The sequence below is a fragment of the Sus scrofa genome, chromosome 10 (assembly GCF_000003025.6).
Source record: "Sus scrofa isolate TJ Tabasco breed Duroc chromosome 10, Sscrofa11.1, whole genome shotgun sequence".
NCBI lineage: Eukaryota > Metazoa > Chordata > Mammalia > Artiodactyla > Suidae > Sus > Sus scrofa.
In genome coordinates this window covers 63,263,590-63,279,863 of record NC_010452.4, presented here as the reverse complement: position 1 = coordinate 63,279,863, position 16,274 = coordinate 63,263,590, and positions in this window count along the sequence as shown.

Below are 16,274 nucleotides of genomic sequence, written 5' to 3'. Positions count from 1 at the left end.
TCTTGTTTCCACTTAAAGTATTCAAGGCATCATGTATTAGCTAAGCAAGATGACTTAGGGTGGAATGGATGCTTTCTGTCCTATCAGCTATGGAACAACCGGCCAAGACTGACCTTGCTGTGATACGGAGGGCAACTGGAAAATTCACATCACTCTGTGGTCACCGTACTGAGATCTGTGGGTATCATATCCTGTAATTGCCACTACTCAAAACCAAAATGGTGCACACTTTGGAAAGCTGGTGTGTGGGTCTCCTAAAAAAACATTTCCTTTGAAAATAGCTAAAATTCTGGGTAAAAAGAAATGTAATCTTTTGGAGTTCCCATTGTGGCAGCGGAAACGAATCCAACTAGGAACCATGAGGTTGCAGGTTTGATCCCTGACCTTGCTTAGTGGGTTAAGGATCTGGTGTTGTCATGAACAGTGGTGTAGGTTGCAGATGCAGCTTGGATCTGGCATTGTGGTGGCTGTGGTGTAGGCTGGCAGCCATAGCTCCAACTGGATCCCTGGCCTGGGAACCTCCATATGCCTTGGGTGCAGCCCTAAAAAGCAAAAAAAAAAAAAAAAAAAAGAAAGAAATGTAATCTCCTTAAAAGCACCAATGGGCTGGCAAAAATTTCAACAATAACCAGGCCAGGGACTGAAGGATGTAGCGAACCACAGGGAGGTGAGTGGAATGTTGCCCTAAGGGTTTATGCCAAACCAAGTGAACTTGAACTTCCTTTTTCTTTAAGTGATGTGGTGGTTCTCCGTAAGACTCAAAATTTACAATATGCTAGAAATTACATTCTTTGTAACCGTGGAACATTTTGTGGAATTTTGAATATTAACCTTAAAATGTATGAAGAAGTACCTAATTTTTGCAAAGCCTTTGAGGGGGGGGGAGATGCAAATAAAAGCAGGTAGAACCCTGGGTAAGATGTGAACAAACACAGAATCTGCTTTTGAGTGTTGTGAGCAGCAAACTGGTGATGTGTTCACTCTGCCTTCTCTGGAGAGCTCGTAGATAATGACCAGAGGACTGTGTCTGCAGCAGTCAGCCTTTACAATGCACCCTGATGGTCCCTGATGTGATGCCCTTGGCAGCCACATCCACACTGTCCCAGGCTTGATCTGTGTGACCAGCAGGGTTTGGCAGAAATGATAGGTCAGTTTTGAAGATCAAGTTATCAAAAGCTATAGCTTTTGTCGGGGGCATTCTTGCACTCATAGGTTTTTGTCTCTGTTGGGTCACTGGCTTCAAGGAAGCCACCGGCCATGTGGTTAGCCAGCCATTTGGAGAGATCTTTGTTGTGGGGAACTGAGGCCTCCAACCAAGAGCCAGAGAGGAACCTAGACAGGCTGGCAGCCATGTGGGTGAGCTTGGCAGTCTCTTCTCCAATGACTGCCATCCCATCTGGCAGCCATTGTACCAAGCCAAGCCATTCCTGGACTCTGGACCTGGGGAGAATATGTCATTTGAGAGAACAGTATTTGTTATTTTCAATAGCTCAGTTTTGAGTAATTCCTTAGGCATTAGGTAATAAATGCCTTGGCATTCAGCAGATGCCTGTGATTTTGGAATAGGCTAAATGTCGGGAGGGAGCAGTATTAACCCTTTATTACCCTCTAGGGAAGATGGGTACATCTCAGCGGAAGAGAGGAGTCATCAGACTGGGTGGGGCTTCAGAGAAGAGAAAGAGGAGGGGGGTAGGGAATTCATATTTTCTGATAACCCGGAGAACATCTGAGTGAGACGCCTAGGAAAATGTTGAGGAAGGGAAGCAATAGGAATGAAGTAGCCTGACCAGGTGCACGGTGCTCTTTGGCAGCTCCCCTCCCCTATCCTAACACACACCTGCAAAGGTGCACACACGCACGTGCATGCACACACTTTTGGACGTCAGCCAGGGCTTCCACTCGCCCGTACTGGACCTTCTGTGTCCAGTACGGGCGAGTACTGTGTCCAGCACTGTGGGTGTGCACCGCCTCTGAACAGCCTCAGGCTCTGGGCACATGGCCTGGCAGGCAGACGTGTGCTTTTGTGGCAGAAGGCACAAAGACGAAAAGTCCACCTCTTCTTCCACATGGATGCGAGCCAGTGCCAGGGCTCAGGATGGGCAGGTGAAGCTCAAGCTGGATCTCAGCCCACTCCTTCCCCTTGTGACATGTGCAAACCACACAGCTGTCCTGGTGCTTGAGCCTACTTGACAAAGCCCCCTAGACATTTATATGACTTTAGTTTAGGGAAGGCAGGAGAGCTGGAAGTTTTCTGAATCCATCAGGGAAGGGCGATTCCACTCCATGGCACGGTGGCTTGTCATGGACGCCGGACAGTGAGGAATACCCACATGCGGCTGATTGCCCATTTGGAGCAACAATGCCAGTTCCCCGATTTCCCTGCCTCTAAGGATAGAAAGCCAGGCCCGCCACCCTGGGTGTGCATCTATAGTAAAAATGCTCACTGCTCCTTTCCTTGAAGAAATGCAAGATGCCTTTCTTTTCTGTGTGTGCAAATAAATATTTATTCATTTTAGGAAAAAAATAGGTAAATGTGTTAAATTAAGGTCTTCTATATTATTCCTCAAAATATGAGTTGGGAGTGTGTGGCTGCCTGAAGCACTGTGTTAAGAAAAGTAGGAGGGTTTGTTCAAGGCTCTCTGAAAGGAGTGCAGGGATCGATTAGCTACGTCTGCCACGGGTGCTGGGTAGGAAGTCAGGGCATGTTTAGTATCTACCAGCACTATGAAAACAGTCAAATGAGAAGTTCCTGTTGCAGCTCAGCAGGTTAAGAATGTGACGCAGTGTCTGTGAAATGTGGGTTCGATTCCTGGCCTTGCTCAGTGGGTTAAGGATCCAGCATTACCTTAGCTGTGGTATACGCTGGCAGTTGCCGCTCTGATTCGACCTCTAGCCCAGGAGCTTCCATATGCTACGGGTGCCCCTGTAAAAATTTTTTTTCTTAATATTTAACATTTTTTAAAAAGTCAAATGTTTTTAGAGGCTGAATTCAGGAGACCACAAAGAAAGTTGTAAGAGTACACAGAATTCTGGCTACTTGGAAAAAAAATGATGAATGATTTCATTGGCTTAGATCTTCTAGCAGAATTTAGACCAGGGTGCCCAAGGACGGGGGGGATGGGGTGTATCTGATGGGGATTTCCTTGGGGTCCTTTCAATTTGTTTTTAAATCAAAAAGCCAACTTTCTGCTTTTACTTCTCCCACACATTCCTGTTTTATGTAACGCTTAGACTAAAGAGCTCTTAATGCTTCTATAGTTTAAAACCAAACCAGCCAACCCATAAATACAGGGGCCAAAGACCATCATAAGATGACCCCGAGTCACTCAAAGGTCAAGTGTCTGGTTTGCAGTCACATAACGTTGTGGCTACATTGCCACCGTAATTGGAGGCTCCTGCCTTCACCCACCCAGTGGGGACCAAGGCCAATCCTGGGACTTGCCGAGTGGGCAAGAGAGATTTATAAAATAGATACTTTTCCTTTTTTTTTTCTCTTTTTTGGGTCATACCTGCGGCATATGGAAATTCCCAGGCCAGGGGTCGAGTTGGGGTGGCAGCTGCCAGCCTGCGCCACAGCCACAGCAATGTGGGATCAGAGCTGATCTGTGACCTGCATCGATGCTTGTGGCGACGCTTCATCCTTAGCCCACTTAGCGAGGCCAGGGCTTGAACCTGCATCTTCGCGAACACTGTGTCCAGTTCTTAACCTGCTGAGCCATAACAGGAACTCCAGGACGTCTCATTTAAAGCCCTGTTATAGAGGAACTGTCTACTATGGTGGCCACCAGAAAAACACTCCTGGTCAGAAATTCTTCTCTCAAAGAGTAATCTTCTTGTGTATTTGTAATCATTTGGCAGCTCGTATCTGGGTCGAGGCCAGCTGCTCTACGGAAGATGAACAATACAGGAAAGGTATTAAAAGGAGATCATGCTGATTTCGCTTGGAAGCAATGGTCACACACACAAAAAATAAATAAATAGCAGTAAAAACCGTGGGATTCAAATCTTATTTTTAGAGTCTTTTGAATTAATCTGCAGACAAATGATTTGAACCCATCTGTAAAAAGGGGGAGGGTGGGGGCGGAATGCAAACATTGGCTCTGAGGACAAAAGAAAGTCAAGCCCTCACGCAGCTGAGGAACTCAGCAAACCTTGAGTCACTTGGAGAATTTTGCAGGGTAATGTACAGCTGTGGCCCCAAGGGTAGGTTTATTATTATTATTAAATGTAATAACCCTAAAATTCAGGGACGAGTCAACAGCAAAAACAGAACCTCAGCAGAGAGATTTCAGGTGATGCGCCCGTCAGCCAAAGTGACGTTTAGAAGCCAGAAAGAAGGAATGACAAGTCTCGGGAGAGGAAAGGTAAGAACCCCCAGATCAACAGCAGGTCACTTTGTCCTGTAGATGTGATGTGCCAGGGACAACTGGATGAGAACTGGGGTGGCGCCTGTTGAGATTGCGTAGAAGGTGTGGGCGGCTCGAAAGCAAAGCTGTTTGTCATGAGAATTAGGGACACTGGGTACGGTCCCATCTGGATATGCCAGGACCTGTGTCCTCGGCTGGGGCTCGTGGGGGTGGGGAGGGAGAAGCCGGTGGCAGGGGGCTCTTTGAGTCTATGTGGCGGATAGTTTATGCATATATTTTGATATCTTTTTTACAGCTGCCCGTGCGGCATATGGAAGTTCCTGGGCTAGCGGTAGTATTGGAGCCGCAGCTGCCAGCCTACACCACAGCCACAGCCACGCCAGATCTGAGCCGAGTCTGCGACCTACACTGCACCTGCAGCTTGCGGCAACATGGGATCCTTAACCCGCTGAGTGAGGCCAGGGGTTGAACCCGCATCCTCATGGACACTATGGTGGGTTCTTAACCTGCTGAGCTACAATGGGCACTCCTACACTTTTTTTTTCATTTTTCAAAGTTTTATTGATGTGTGTTTGATCATTTCTGCTGTACAACAAAATGATTCAGTTATACATGTAGACACGGAATATTGGGTAGAGTTCCCTGGGCTACTCCGCAGGTGCCCGTCATGCTTCTTTATGTTGAGAAATCGCTCTCTTGTGCTGGTTTTTTACATGCACTTTAAAATCTGGTAACCCTAAGGGCTACACCTCTGCTTTGGTCATTTTTACAAATTTAGGTAATTTTGGTGTTTGGGGGAGCCCTTGTGCCAAAGCTTAGTCATCCACCAGAGCGCAGACATAACTTTGGTCCTTTACTTTTTCCTGCCCTGTGGAGATTCTCCTGGTGATTCTAAGATCTGGGAGAGTTGGCGTTTCATGCTACAGTATCTGTTCCCGCTTAAAAAAAAAAACGTGTATGCTGAACGTGTAACAGTTGGGTAAAATAAGCTTTTGAAGAAAACAAAACACAGTTTTCGTCATCAACCACGGAGTTGAATCTCATCTCATGTTCAGTTCTTTCCCTCTCCACTATGAATTCTTCTTCCGGAAGTGGACACCAGCAGGCAGTGCTGGTGTCCAGAGTCATGGGATGTGTTCTTCATCTGCCTCGGTCTCAGACTCCCCTTTGCTTCGCCTGCTCCACTCATATAAGTCGTGGGTCTTCATTAGCTTGACTTTGGTGTATCTTCGCCAGGGATGGAAGTCTACCTTCTTTGGATCTCCCAGGGTCTTCTTTCTTGATGCATCTAAAGAAGCAAGGCTGAGATACTGTTTAGAGCCAATTTTGTCCTCCTTCCTATAACCTCCTCTGGACCATTGTTTCTCCAATCAGAAAGTTTCCTGGCCAGATTGAATCTACTCCATTTCATTTTTCTGTTTATGATTCTCTGGATCATGGAGAGAGCAGGTGTTGACACCACCATTTGAAAACTGTGGAACTGAGCTATGGAGGTGATAACTGAAATATAAATGTGCCCCTTGATACTCCATTAGGGGATATTTTGAAGAAAAAGAGATTAGAACTTGCTTCTTTTATTCCTTGAAAACATAAAAAATTAACCTGTACAGTATTCTTTTAATAGGACATCTTCTAGATCAGTGGTTCTCAGCGCTGACTACACATTAGTATTTACCTGGGAAACTTGAAAAAATATTAAAGCTCAAGTTTTACCGCAGGTCAATTAAATCAGCTGTGACTTTTAAAATATCTATCCTCCTTGGGATTTGTGGATCTTTGAGAATCTATGGATTGGTATCTTTTGTCAGTGTTAAGAAAATTCTCAGCCATGATTCTCTCCTCTTCTCTCCTTTTGCGATTGCAGTTGTACATTTGTTAGATCATTTGATTGTGTCTTATTCGTCTTTTCTATTCTGTTCATTTTTTCCTCTGTGTATTTTATTTTTTTCTTTTATTTTTTGTCTTTTTAAGGACGAACTCATGACATATGGAAGTTCCCAGGCTAGGAGTTGAATTGGAGCGGTAGCTGCTGGCCTACACCATAGCCACAACAACTTGGGATCTGAGCCATGTCTGCAACCTACACTATAGCTCACAGCAATGCCAGATCCTTAGCCCAATGAACAATGTCAAGAATTGAACCCAAATCCTCATAGATACTAGTCCAGTTCATTATTGCTGAGCCATGACAGGAACGCCCTATTTTTTTTGTTTTTGTTTTTGTCTCTTCAGGGCTGCACTCACAGCATATGGAGGTTCCCAGGCCAGGGGTCCAGTTAGAGCTATGGCTGTTGGTCTACACCACAGCCACAGCAACATCAGATCCGAGCCATGTCTGTGACCTACACCACAGCTCACGGCAATGCCGGATCCTTAACCCACTGAGTTAGGCCAGGGATCAAACCTGCAACCTCATGGTTCCTAGTTGGCTTCATTTCCACTGCGCTACTACGGGAACTCCAAATTTGCCTATTTTGACTATTTTAAAGTTTTCTTCTTTTTGAGTTTTCTAATCCTGGCTTCTGACTTGCCAGTCTGATGTTAAACTGATCCAAATGCATTCTTCCTTTTAGATATTTCACTTCATTTCTAGGTTGATTTTTTTCAGAATTTCTTCCTTCTTCTTCTTCTTCTCTCTCTATCTCTTTTTTTTTTGCCTTTTAGGGCCAAATGGGCAGCATATGGAGGTTCCTAGGCTAGGGGGTCGAATTGGGGCGGTAGCCGCTAGCCTAGGCCACGGCCACAGAAACGCCAGATCTGAGCCACATCTGCAGGCTACACCATAGCTCATGGCAATGCCGGATCCTTAACCCACTGAGTGAGGCCAAGGATCGAACCTGAGTCCTCATGGATAGTAGCCAGATTTGTTTCTGCTGAGCCACAATGGGAACTCCTATAATTTCAATTCTCTATTGAAAGTCTCCATATTTTAATAGTTTGTTCACCTTTCCCCTTATTTTTTAACATTATTAATAACAATTATTTAAAAAGGTTGCCTGCTAATTTCAACATGTAGGTCATCTCTCTGCTTCAAAAGGCTCCCCCCTCCTCTTCTCATATCTTATAATTTTCTAGTTTATGCTAGACACTGTGCATAAAAGAACACAATGAAACTGTATAGAGACTGAAGTTCGTATTACCTTTTGATCCGGAAAGGATTTGCTCTTTGATGATTTAATCAAGGATAGGGATTTAGTCAAACTGAGTCTATCACTTGTTTCAAATGTTTCAGAGTTGAGAAGACCTTTCTGTGGATTTTGACTGCTAGACTCTCAGGTCTTGCCTCTTTCATTTCCACCCACAGAGCCCCCAGGGCAGGTGATATGCCTTTTGACAGTTTTGAATTTTGCCCTCTAGTCTCCAGATCCCACGTTTTTCTAAATTTGGTAACTATCTTAAGGAGGAGACTGGCCCTAGGCTTGCAGCAGATGCTCCTCCAGGAGGTGGACTCTGTCTCCCCACTTCTGTAGGACCACAGTGTATTTCAGTCTGCTGTTTTAGAGGAGTTCCTTAACCTTCCAAGTGCCCCTTGACTCAGTAAATGAACCACAGAGGGAAAGGGACTTTGCCTATTTAGGGCTCCGGAAGTTTTCAAATTGTCATCCCAGCTCCACACAACCTCCCAAAACTCTGGCAGTGTTTTTTCTCACACTAACATCCTTGTACTCAGGCCAAGCTCGAGCCTCATCTTGCACTTGGAATTGGCAAACATCCCCAGGGCAGAAAGCAGCCAGTGGCCGCCCACTCATTTGGGTAGGGCTCTCTTGCCTCTGGTTGATTTCATTTAGTCGTGTCTGCTTCCACCATTTTCTGATGTCTTTGAGAACGTAATTTCAGAGGTTTAGTCCCCTTGTTAAAGTTGTTGCAGCTGCAGCAGGGTTCTACTGCTTCCTACTCCATTCTGTCTGGAACCACAGTTTAATTAAACCAGGCTCTCTGATGGCAAGCATTAGCTTTGGTAGATGGATCTTATAAACATGGAGGAGGGAGCCTAAGAGATAAATCAAAAGTGTCATATTCTAGAGAGCATGCTTTTTGAAAGAATAAGCTCTTTCACTGCAAAGTCTTACCTTCTAGAGAAAGGTCGTATGGAGATCTGCCCTTAGTCATCATTGTTATTCACTAATCCAGTGAGAGTCTCCTTCCTTCCCAAGGAACTAGTCATCCAGTTTAAAGGACCTAGAATATAAAACAGGAGAATCATTACCAAGAAGTTTACAAATGAGTTCTCAGAAAATGCACAACCATATTAAGCATACTATGGGAAATTTTCCTGATGTAAATACATATTACATAATCATTTTCGCATATTTTACTCCTTTTCTCTTCTGAACTTCTGTCATCTATGTCACATATATATGCAGTCATGAGTAGAATGTGTCTATATTTTTTCTTATATGTTAGTTCTGCATCCCAAATGGACAATAAGCTTCCTGTGGACATGACAAATCTGATAGTACCCAGAACAGTACTGAGCAGATACTTTTTTGATTAATTGACTGTTTACTGTTTTCCACTGGCCTTTGACTAAGGCATTTGGACAGAGAGAAAAATAATATTGGGTTTGCAGAGCCTGGAATACATGTAGTGAATTTAGAGCAAAGATGTACACAGCAATTACAATTGTCCATTCATGGGAACTAATAGCTTAAAAGATGCAGGAAGTTTGCTAATTTGTTTTATATTATAAAACTTGTTTAAAATTGAAAACCTTCTTCAGAAGGTGTTTGGATAAATGTGTATGTGTCTTGAATTAGTTATGGGTTCTTTTGGAAGGCAATGGTATAGATTGAGTCATTCTACAAAGGTTTTTCTTTGTCTTCCATCCTTATTTCTTCATTTAATCAAACTATACAAAGGCTAGGGAGGGTTAAGAACAGAGCCACATAAAGTAGAGAACAGGTGTTGGCATAATTTACTTGGCCTTAGAATCAAATTCAATCCAATTATAAACTTACATGAAGGAAAATGATGTATAGAATCCGAGGTCTGAAAAGGCTAAAATCCATAGATTAAGGTCTCTTTGAATCACTTACATTAGATAGAGACATTTACTATACAAAGCATGCCTAAATTTTTTAATCATTCAATCTTTTGTGGGATAAATTTTATTGGAATATAGTTGACATACAAAGCTGTGTTATTTTCAGGTGTACTCATATTCAGACTGAATCAAGTATCCAATCTTATTAAGATCAAATCAATCATTCAATCTTAATACAATTCTGAAGAGCACAGTTCTGCATAGGCTCTTACACTGGGCATGGTGGATTATTTCTCTTTTGCATTTGCCAGATAATCGTTCTCTTTTTCTAAATGTAATTTTTATTTAAAAGAATTTTATTGGCTGACAAGGTAGTGGTAGTATACAGCAGTGTGAATCAGTTTTATGCATATCCATTCCTTTTCAGATTCTTTTCCCATGTAGGTTATCACACAGTATTAAGCAGATTTCCTGTGCTATACATTAGGTCCTGGTTCCTCATCTATTCCGTGAAGAGTAGCATGCATATGTTATTTATTCCTTCCCCCAACATTTTCCCTTTGGCAACCGTAAGTTTGGTTTTGGAATCTTTGAGTCTGTTTCTGCTTTGCGAATAAGTTCTTTTGAATCATTTCTTATTAGAGTCCATGTATTAGTGATCTCATATGATAGTTGTCTTTGTTGGACTTGCTTCACTTAGTGTGATTATCTTTGGGTCCATCCAAGTTCCTGCAAATTGCATTATTTTCTTCCTTTCTATGGCTGAGTAATATTCCATTGTATATAGGTACCAATAAGTCATTCTGTTTTTTTTTTTTTTTTTTTCTTGGCCATATCTGTGACATGTGGACATTCCTAGGCCAGAGACCGACCCCGTGCCACTGGTGCCACCTGAGCTGCTACAGTGACAACACCGGATCCTTAACCTGCTATGCCCAAAGAGAACTCGAAGTCACTCTCTCTTGAATAAAAGGATGTCACTTTTATCTCTTGTGAGCAAATGAGTATAAAGGTGTGGGAAAAGACCTAATGCATGATTGGAAGACAATCAATTAATTCGTGATTGACAGGAGCATCCCTCCTCCTGGGCTGTTGGAGTGTAAAAGAGGGGGGTTTTACTAGATGAATGTGTCTATTTCCTGGCTTCTCTCTTGCTCTCTATAACATAAAGCAGTTACCCAGTGTAGACAGGACAAACCGAGGCCTCTGTATGTGAAGAGATCATTAGGGCAAACTGTTCATGATACATAAATAAAGATGTTATCAAACCGCCAAGTACAATGACTCCTAGGACATCTGAATACACTTTGTAAATCAAATGTACAGCGCTTCCTGCTGTAACATATCATTTCTCCTTTTTTTTTGTGTGTGTGTCTTTTTGCTATTTCTTTGGGCCGCTCCCGTGGCATATGGAGGTTCCCAGGCTAGGGGGTCTAATCGGAGCTGTAGCTACTGGCCTACGCCAGAGCCACAGCAACGCGGGATCCGAGCCGCGTCTGCAGCCTACACCACAGCTCACGGCAACGCCAGATCCTTAACCCACTGAGCAAGGGCAGGGACCGAACCCGCAACCTCATGGTTCCTAGTTGGATTCGTTAACCACTGCGCCACGACGGGAACTCCCATTTCTCCTTTTGACCAGAATTTTTGTGGACGATCTGAAGTCATAAATTAAAAAAGAACACTCAAGGTCAGATGGCTGTACCTATGTTATTCCTTTGTGGTCACTGAGTTGTGCATTATTTGTTGGAGTTCTCCTGATGCCGGCTCTTCTGCTCCACAGAGGCTGTGGTTCTTCTACTTCAGGTGCTCACTGGCAGCTGATGGGCTCCTTGGTGACGGTCGGTGATCTCAGTGGATGGTACAAAGAGTCCCGGTGTCGATTTCATGGAGCTTTCTCATTTACAGATACCAGAATGGACTCAGAAAAGTCCATTTTTGGCAACTAAGCCAAGCTTTGAGTCAGAGTCTTGGTATTCTGGTTGTGCTCTCTTTCTGCAGTTTTTGCTCTTCGGCTTCACAATTTTGACTGAGTCTTGTTTTCTGATGTTGAATATACAGATGGTGATGCAATTATTAATGCAGTCCATTCTGAAAATCCTTGGGCATGTGGCTCATCAAAATAAACACTTTCTTTGAAGAAAGCCACTCTCCACCTGGAATCAGAACAGGGGGACAAGTCCTTCAAAATTTTTCTCCCACGTATTTTCCCGAGGGTAAATGACACTTTTCCCATTTCACTCTCTTTAAACTGCGGAGCTAAAATCTTGACCTGTAAATATAATACATACATCAAGTGGCTAGAAACACAGCAGGGGGGAAATCAGCCGTGCTGCATTCTCTGTTAGGAGAACATCCTTAAATTATATCAAATTCCTGGCTTTTAAAACACCACATGGCTCTCCTGCTTTCGTAGCCTTGGCTTTACCATGCAGGCTACTTGGAACGTAATTAAATTGAACAGACACGGCCCTTGATTTAAAGTCAGAGGGGGAAGCAGTTAATTGAATAGAAATGACAGTTCTTCTTCTTTTTTCAAAAAGGCTAAGCCAAGGCTAGAGACAATGTAACTATTAAAGGGAAACTGCCCTAAACAATCGAGATGAATCATTTGCTGGGTGAATACGATTTATTTTATTTCACTTGATAAGCAAGGGAAACGTTTGAGTCCTTTGTGCTTCTCAGGGCACCCTTTCTCTCCAAGTAACAGTCGGACTTTGTAATTCTTTGTCACCTTGGTGCAGAGGCTTTCAAACCTCTTCTCGCTGGGTTTTTCTGGTCTGTTTTCAGGTTAAAGGGGCGTGTGTGACAGAAGCTGGGAAAGAAAAGATGGGATTGTTTTCTTGTCATCCTGTACCCTTGCCACCTGGCCACTGTGATTCTGATGAGTGGAGATATATAATAGCCATCTCAATGCAACATGCTGCTTTATTTCCTGGAGGTCAGGCACCAGGAGGACCAGGAGGGCGTAAGATCTGTTGAAATAGGACCCTCTTTGGAGCAGGGGTAAGAGTCCCTCAGCATGAAGAGGGTGGAAGGAAATGACTTCAAGGCAAAGTTCATGGAGTTCTGAAATCAATAGCTAAGAGTAAAAAAATGCTCATTTTCAGGAACAATGTATAATTAAAATGTCACTAGGCGTGAAGGAAGAGAAGGAACTTCTTCATCCAGCAATAGACAGAAGATAAAAATCCAACGTGAAAAACCCCCACAAATTTCGACTCTAAATTTCCAGGCCGTAGAGAGAGAGAGTTGACGCTCTCGGGACACTTACATTGAAAGGCTTTCTCGGAGTTCCTGTCATGGCTCAGTGATGAACCTGACTAGTATCCATGAGGCTGTGGGTTCGATCCCTGGCCCCGCTTGGTGGGTTAAGGATCTGGCGTGGTTGTGAGCTGTGGTGTAGGTCGCAGATGTGGCTTGGGTCTGGTGTTGCTGTGGCTCTGGCATAGGCTGGCAGCTACAGTAGCGATTCAACGCCTAGCCTGGTCTTTCTAGCTCAATCACAGTTTCTGTTTTTGTGAATTCCGTTTTCTCTCCAGCCAAATTCTTAATCCTTTGCACGCCCTAGGAGTGATGAGGTAAGGACACAGCTTGAAGAAGCCTCTGTTTCTTCACGTTCCCAGCGATTCTTCTGGCACTCTTAAGAATGGAAATCTGGTCACCTTTGCACTTAGAAGAAAGCCACTCAGCGTTCACAATAAGTTGGCTTCTGTCTGCTCTTTGGTAAGCAAGGCTTCTGCTACGGAGCCCAATTTTCTAGTCTGAAGGTCAGGGAGGAAGCTTGCGTAACCCCGGGGAGGGGAGTGCAGGGATGGTGGCATGAGAAGAGGCAGCCAGGAGGGATTGGGGTGAACTCCTGGGTCTGCTACTAGTTAACCGTCCCTGAGGGATGGTGCCACCGTCTCTCTTTGGGTCACAGTTCCCTTCTGGCTGCAGAATGAAAAGACCCGATGACACAACCTCTAAACTTCTTTTGGCTCTGCTGTGGCTCTATGCTAACGCCTCCTCCTCCTCCCTGGGACGTTTGGTATTTATTTATTTATTGCAGTAGAGTCGACTGACAATGTGGTATTAGGTTCAGGTGCACAGCAAAGGGATTCATGTATACACACACACACACACGTTCTTTTTCAGATTCTCTCCCCGTATAGATTGTCACAGAATGCTGACTAGTGTTCTCCGTGCTATACACTAGGTCCTTCTTGATTATCTATTTTTTGTCTAGCAGTGTGTATATGTTAATCCCAACTCCTAATTTATCTCCCCTTTACCTTTCCCCTTTGGTAATCGTACGTTTGATTTCCATGTCTGTGAGTCCGTAAATAAGTTTGTACCGTGTTTTAAAGAGTCCGCGTATACGTGATAGCGTGATAGTCATCTCTCTCTGACTTACTCCCCTAGAACCATAATCTCTAGGTCCGTCCATCTGCCGCAAATGGCATCATTCTGTTCTTTTTTATGGCTAACAGTCCATTGTGTTCCATGTTTTCTTTATCTGTCCCTCTGTCAGTGGGCATCTAGGTGGCTCCCCAGTCTTAGCTACTGTCAATAGTGCTATGGTGAACACTGAGGGGCATGTCTCTTTTCCAATTGGAGCTTTTGTCTTTTACTGAGGTATGCCCCAAAGTGGGATTGCAGGAGCATATGGTAACTCTATTTTTAGTTTTCAAGGGACCCTCCGTACTGTTCCTCATGGTGGCTGCCCCACTTTACCTGCCCACCAACAGTGTAGGAGGGTTCCCTTTCCTCCACACCCCCTCCAGCATTATTGTTTGTAGACTTTTTTGACGATGGTGCTACCTCATTGTAGTCTTGGATTATGTTTCTCTAATAATTTATGATGCTGAACCTTTTTTTCGTGTGTATTTTGGCCACCTGTATGTCTTTCTGATTTTCCCCCAGGGCATTAAGTGATGGCACCACACTGAGTTCCCACTGTGGCACAGCGGAAATGAATCCGACTAGTATCCATGAGGATGTGGGTTTGGTCCCTGGCCTTGCTCTGGTGTTGCCATGAGCTGTAGTATAGGTCACAGACACAGCTTGGATCCTGGGTGGCTGTGGCTGTGGTGCAGGCTGGCATCTGCCCCTCTGATTCGACCCCTAGCCTGGGAACCTCCGTCCATATACTGTGGGTGCACCTTAAAAAGCAAAGAAAAAAAGTGATGGCAAAACAAATCAGTTCAGTCTACCAGTCACCACTGGATGGAAGGGGATGAGTGGAGATGGGCCCGAACATAGCCTGGAAACGCGTGCATTCAGCACACGTGAGCTACTTACAGGTGAGCTGCTTTTAGGCAGCACCAGTATTTTGGGGCTGAGTCCATGGAGTGAGGAGCATCTTCTCTGCTAAAGGGAATGGATGTCCAATTTACGAAGAATAAGACAGTGTTGATATTATTTTTGCCTGGGGAGGGATTTCTGTGTTCTTATTTCAAACTTTTTTCTTCCAGTTTTCCTGAGATCTAATTGACACATAGCGCTGTACAGATTTAGGGTGATGACTGGACTTACCACATCATGAAATGATTAGCGCAAGAAGTTTAGTGAACATTAGGAGTTCCTGTTGTGGCTCAGTGGTTAACGAATCTGACTAGGAACCATGAGGTTGCAGGTTCGATCCCCGGCCTCGCCCAGTGGGTTCAGGATCTGGCGTTGCCGTGAGCTGTGGTGTAGGTCGCAGATGCGGCTCGGATCCTGTGTTGCTGTGGCTGTGGTGTAGGCTGGTGGCTACAGATCCGATTCGACCTCTAGCCTGGGAACCCCCATATGCCACGGGTGCGGCCCTAGAAAAGACAAAAAGACCAAAAAAAAAAAAATTAAAAAAAAAGAAGTTTAGTGAACATCTATCATCTCATGTAGATACAGAATTAAGTAAAAAGAAGAAAAATCTTTTTTTGTGATGAGAACTCCTCGGATTTACTCTCTTAACTTTCATACAGGACAAGAAGCAGAGCTAATTATATTGATCATGTTGCATGTTAGGAAATCCTGGAACTTATTTAGCTTTTGACTGGAAGTGGGCACCTGCTTTTGACCCTCCCCGGCCCCATGCGAGTCCTTATCTTTCCAGGTTCCTCCAGTATAAAATAAAGAGGCTGGGCTGGGGATCTCGAGCAGAATCTCCCATTGCGTCTTTCTCAGAGAAGTGTCAAGAACCACTAACAAATGTTTGGGCAGGGAAGAGCTCGGCTTGAAAACAAGATTAAACAGGCATCATTACAAATTTTCAAATAGACTAATAGAACATTTTAAGTTTTTAAGGTGAGGGTATAGAATATAGTATTTACTAATCTTGCTTAATTACAGAATTCATCCCTCCACTACAAACATATTATTATTTTTCAATTGCTATTATCTCAAGCAGCTAGTATTCTGAGGAGGACAGTTTGGGGAATATTGCTTTTTTTTTTTTTGTCCTTTCAGGGCTGCACCTGTGGCATGTGTAGGTTCCCAGGCTAGGGGTTGAATCAGAGCTGCAGGTGCCGGCCTATACCACAGCCACAGCAATGCAGGATCCGAGCCACATCTTCAACCTACACCACAGCTCACGGCAACGCCAGATCCTTAACCCACTGAGCGAGGCCTGGTATCGAACCTGCGTCCTCATGGATGCTAGTTAGATTCCTTTCTGCTGAGCTATGACAGGAGCTCCGGGAACATTGCTTTAAGGAGTAAAAGCTTCTAATGCCCACCTGCCTTTCAGGTGAGATTTCCCATTTGTATGTGAGCAAGAGGGATTCAAGTTAGAGCTTTTGAAGAACTTTCCGCGTGAATCCATGCAACAGGAATGGGAGATTATGGGATTTCCCTCACCAGACTTTGCTCTATCAGCCCATGCACTAGGGCTTGGGTCCCCACTCAATGCAGACTTTCACGGGATGCATGGAAAGCCCTCTGCTTTGTTAATTAAAAAAAAG